This window comes from Sapajus apella, unplaced genomic scaffold, assembly GCF_009761245.1.
Source record: "Sapajus apella isolate SASKATOON/1434 unplaced genomic scaffold, GSC_monkey_1.0 scaffold83, whole genome shotgun sequence".
Lineage (NCBI taxonomy): Eukaryota > Metazoa > Chordata > Mammalia > Primates > Cebidae > Sapajus > Sapajus apella.
Genome location: NW_022437023.1, coordinates 8450138 through 8455962, shown reverse-complemented (window position 1 = coordinate 8455962; position 5825 = coordinate 8450138).

The following is a 5825-nucleotide window of genomic DNA, read 5'->3' as shown; positions in this document are numbered from 1 at the left end:
ATGAGAAATAACTCTTCTCCCAACCCTGTCCTTCTTCCTACCCTTACCTTCCCCAGAGCCAGTCACTACTAAGGATTTCTTGTGTGGGCTTCCAGAAACACTGTATGCATGTTCAAACATATACACATTCATATTTACCACTTCAATACTGAACAAACAGTGCAGACTGTACTATACCTTGCCTTTTACACTTGGATACCACTTTACGATGGACATTCCCAGCTTTTATGTTTTGCTTGAGGTGTTAAACTATCAATTCTAGATGGACTGTGAAAAAATGTCCATGTATATTATACTTTATAGAGAAACCATTAAAAATAATATGAAGAGATGAAGAGATATAGCTAAAAACTTAAAAGGCATATTAAAATCTAATATTAAAATATTCAAATAATGCAAAATAAGGCAGGAAAGGGGAAACAGAAACAAAAAACAGGGGAAAAACTAATAAAAACAATGGGTCTAAATTCAATCATGTCAGTCAAATTACTTTAAATTACATGAAGTATAAATGGTCTCAACACACCGAGAGTGTCAGAGTGGAAAATAGCAAAACAACATCCCAATTCTATGTTGTCTATGAGACACACTTTAAATATAAAAATACAAATAGGTTTAGGCTAAAGGTAAGTAATAGGAAATATGTACCATTCAAACAGTAATCAAGAGACAGATGAAGTGATAAAGTGGTGTGGCCAGTATGGAAAAAGGTGTGGTGGTTCCTGGAAAATGTAAAATAGACTTATTATGAAATCTAACAATTTGACTTCTGGGTATGGATCCAAAAGAATTGAAAGCCAGTTCCAAAAAAGATATTTATACACTCGTGTTCACAGCATTATATGCAATAGCCAAGAGGTAGAGGCAACCCAAGTGTTCACAGACAGATGGATAGATATATAAAATATGGCCTACCCACACAATGGAATACTATTCAGCCTTAAAAAGGAAGGGAATTCTGACACATGCTACAACATGGGGGACTCTTGAGGAAATGACGCTAAGTGGAATCAGCCAGTCAAAAAAGACAAATACGGTGTAATTCTATTTGTATACGGTATCTAGAGTAGTCGTATTTATAGAAGTACAAAGTAGAATGGTTGTTGGCAGGGGCTGCTGGGAGAAGAAGATGGACGAAATGTTGCTTACTGAGTACAGAGTTTCAGTTTTGCAAGATGAAAACATTCTGGAGATTGGTTGCCCAACTATGTGAATATACTTAATACCACTAAACACTACTGAACACTTAAAAATGACTGAGATGGTAAATTTTATATTATGTGTAGTTAACCATAATTGAAAAACATAGCTGAAATGGTTAGATTAATATCAGAAAAGATAGACTTCATAACATGGAAAGTTACCAGGGAGAAGAACACTGCAGAATAGTAAAAGGGGTCTGTTCACCGAAAGACATTGCAATTCTAAACATGCATGCATCCTACAATAAACCTCAAAATAAATAAAGCAAAAATGGGCAGAACTGGAGGATGAAACAGAAAACACACTATCATAGTTGGAGACTCCGACATGCCTCTCTCAGTGATTGATACAACTAGATATAAAATCAATAAGGTTATAGAAGACCTAAACACTCTAGTAACCAACTTGACCTAAGGAACATTTTTAGAAAAAGTCCATAGCAGAATACATATTCTTTTTAAAAATGATATTCTGTGTATACAACAGGTCCTTCCAACTTTTCTTCTTTAGTTCTTCATTCATATAATCATTTCCCTCTTCCTGTCTCTCTTGCTCTCTCCCCCTTCTACCTCTCCCTTTTCCACTTACTTATTTGATCACCCTCTTCCTTTTCCTCCAATCTCATTTATTTCTCTTTCTCACACCTTTTAATATATTCCATCTAGCATTAATTTCATAAAATTAGATGCTTACTGTTTTTAATTCAAAAACGAGGTGGATTTTTTTTTTCTAAACAGAAAATAAACGATTTTAAATTGATGTTTTGTGTGTGAGGTGTTCAGTTGATTTCTCCCCTTAGATCTGGCGCCATCTGCTTTAAATTACTTTGGAAATTCATAGCAAGACCATTTATGACTGCAGTTGCTGGGAAAGGAAGTCTTCCTGGAGGAGGTAGAATTTGGAGTTGGATAAAGATTGGATTGATAAGGGTGGCTTAAGGGGAATTTCATTTCAATCGATCTCTCTGTCTTCGAAGCATTGTAAATGATCCGTTTGTCCACATGGTATCAAATGAAGTGAATGCACAAAGGTGGGCACCCCTCCGTTTTCCATCTCACAGCTGCTATTTTTGGGGAAGAATCTCTCCTTTCTTAAGTGCCCTTTCCCCTCGCTTTTTAGAGCCAGAGCCAGGCCCTCTGTGGTAACTGTAGGTTTTCCCCTGCTGGAACTCTCCATTTTGCCCAACTGCTTACCATTGTCAGGTATACAATTAGATTTGCCAGGTCTCTTGGAGCTGCCAGCTCATTATTTGTTTGTTTCTGGATGCCCTGCAGCCTCTGTTGCTCTGTCTCACTGGCCTTGGATCAGGCTCCTATGCATGACCTGGCAGCATGCCACCTGCTTCCTCAGCGTCCCGCAGACCTCTTCCTATCCCTCTGTCTCTCTAGGTGAGGGATGTTTTCCTCTTGGGCTGGAAGGCTGATTTCTTAGGCACTTTCTGCTATCTCACTGTGTGTGCATGTGGCTGTTTACACTTATGGAAGTGTGTGTGAATGTGCCAGAGGAGGATGTGCTCATGAAATAACAGCCTGGCCATGCAGCTGAAATTGACAGCATGTGCTTGGTGGTACAAATGAAGACCCATCTGGAATCTCCATCCCAGCCTACCACTTCTCACAGGGTCAGTCTGTCCTGTGAGTTCCCATATGTTTATCAGGTTCACATAGAATCTGAGCTGTGATTTGCGGGGACCCAGGAGGAGCTCCTCTTCTCTAAAACCCCTCCTCCACTGGGGCCTGAAGTTTTGCCATTTGGCATTTCTTAATTTGGGTTGAGCATTGCCTTCTAGAGACTCCCTTTTAAAAGTGCAAATACTTCTGGAAGGAGGTACCCAGAGCTAGAAAGTTGAGGTATTATATGATTAATTTCCTTCATATTTTTACAGACAAGGAAGGAAAGCAATGTGCCAGTGATGTTTCTGAGGTCACTTGGCAAATACATGGCAGAGCCCTAGTTCATTAGTCATTGTCTACCTGAGTCACAGGGCACACCACCTTCACAACGTGCCTTAAAGGCAATTACCACAGGCTTCTTTACCTAATGGGGCCATTGTTGGAAACATGATGGGCAAGATCAGTTGGAACAAAAGGTGCTGATAGTGCTATACATTTGGACTTTTTCATAACTTAGGGAACGGGTTTTTCATCTAGACCAGTGCTATTCAATGGAAATATAATGTGAGCCACAGACATGAACCACGTGTGCAACAAAAAATGGTCTAGTAGCCCCATTAAACAAATAATAGGGAAAAAAAGGGAAAAGGCAAAGACAGGTAAAATTAATGTTAATAATCTATTGAACTTAACCCAATATTATAAAAATATCAGCATGCACTCTAAAAATGCACTTTTAAAAAATTAATGAGATAGTTTGCTGTTTTTTACAAGGTCTTTGAAATACAAGTATATTTTACATTTATAGCTCATCTCAATTTGCACTAGCCACATCTAGAGCTCAATAATAGCATATGTGACTAGTGTCCTCTATATTGAATAGCAGCTCTAAACCATCCCTTTCGGAGGATTCTGTACCTATTCCTCTGACCAAGGCACTGTCTGCACATACCTTTCTCCTCCAGATCTGATGTTCACAGGCCTGTAGGTACCATAGGAACCATCCAGTCCACGGACTTCACCTTCTATCCCATAGAATCCTCAGAGATTCAGACAGGGGTGGAGTGACGGGGGGAGGAAGGGTGCTTGTGGCTTTGCTTCCAGTCATGCGCATTGATTTTATGTGGGTTCCCTGATGAGGATCTGCAGATTACCTTATTAAGTGTCACTAAATCCCCACAAAGAGCAAACTGCTTGAAGATATCCCTGCAACCAAGTCACAGGTTGAAAATAATGTCTGTTAAGGCAAGCCCAAGTGGATAGTGAGAAATAGCTGAACTATTCTCATGTAGAGGATAGTTCTTACTCCCATGACAAACTCTTGGTCAGCTGTCTGATGAGACGACAACAGCAGTGGTAGGGCCAGCCTCTGCGTTCAGAATTATCAGTAAAACTGTATGAAATGTGAATGCACATCCACCATCATTAACAAAGAACTTGCCGGGCATGGTGGCTCACGCCTGTAATCCCAGCACTTTGGGAGGCCGAGGCGGGCGGATCACGAGGTCAAGAGATCGAGACCATCCTGGCCAACATGATGAAACCCTGTCTCTACTAAAAATACAAAAATTAGCTGGGTGTGGTGGCGTGCGCCTGTAGTCCCAGCTACTTGGGAAGCTGAGGCAGGAGAATTGCTTGAACCCAGGAGGCGGAGGTTGTAGTGAGCTGAGATGGTGCCACTGCACTCAAGCCTGGTTCCTGGCAACAGAGCGAGACTCTGTCTCAAAAAAAAAAAAAAAAAAAAGAAACAAAGAACTTCAGTCTAAGAATGATTTTGTGGCTTGGTATCTTAGCATGTGATATGTCTAATTTGTTACATCTGTTTTACCATGTAGGCAATATATTTGTTTCATAGGTGGACACAATTTAGACATACATGCAGACTTTGAAAACAGTTGGATCAGCTCACTCCTCTGCTTAAAAGCCTGCAGCGGCTTCCCACGCCACTCAGAGGAAGCCCCCAGGGCTATGATGGCCAGCGGTCCCTAACCCCATTGTGCCTGTCTCATCACGTTTCTGATGCCATGTCCTCCCTCTCTCACTGTCTTTCTCTCTGCCCCAGCCACACTGGTCCCCTTGCTGTTTACCATGTTTATTAAACTCACAACAACAAAATCCATTCAGTTTTGCATATTTTGAACTTTTTAGAAGTGCAGTCATGCTGTATAAATTCTGCTTTTTTAATCAATGTCATGTTCTTAAAGATTCATTCATGATATTGTATGTAGCTATAATTTGTTCATTTTACACTACTGTATAGTATTCCAGTATGTAATTGTACCTCACTTAAAAAGATATTCTCACACTGTAGCTTCTAGTTGTTTTTTTTCTATTCAAACTGGGCTACTATGAACATTTTGTCTTAGGATGTGTGTCCTAGGGCTCGTGTGCCCACATGCACATAGGTCAGAGGTGTACATATTATCTATATGTCTTTTCTCACTACCTTTATATATGCTTGTCCCTAAGCTTGGAATCTCCTCATCCTCTGCCAAACTCCTGCTGGTATTTTAAGACCAACTCATGTGTCACCTTCTTTAAGGAGCTTTCCTCTCTAAGTCTTGAAACTTATTATTTGCCAAAAGATACAGTTTCAACAAATTGAGTTTAAAGGTATGATTGGCTTTTATTAGCAGTTCATTAATCAAGCAGCATCCCTTCTAGAAAATAGACAGTTGCTCTGATGACCTGAGTAGAGGGAGTTGGCTTTACAGGCAGAAAATGCTGAAGAAACCAAAACTAGGAAATAGAAAGCAGACTGGTCAATTCAAAGTTGCAGCGTTCACAGAGATGACTTTCTTACCGTGCCTGCTCAAGTAGACTGGCTGGTTGCTGTAAATCTCCTGTTTTCTTTCTCTCTTTCTTTCTTTCTCTTTCTTTCTTTCTTTCTTTCTTTCTTTCTTTCTTTCTTTCTTTCTTTCTTTCTTTCTTTCTTTCTTTCTTTCTTTCTTTCTTTCTTTCTTTCTTTCTTTCTTTCCTTTCTTTCTTTCTCTCTCTCTCTCTCTCTCT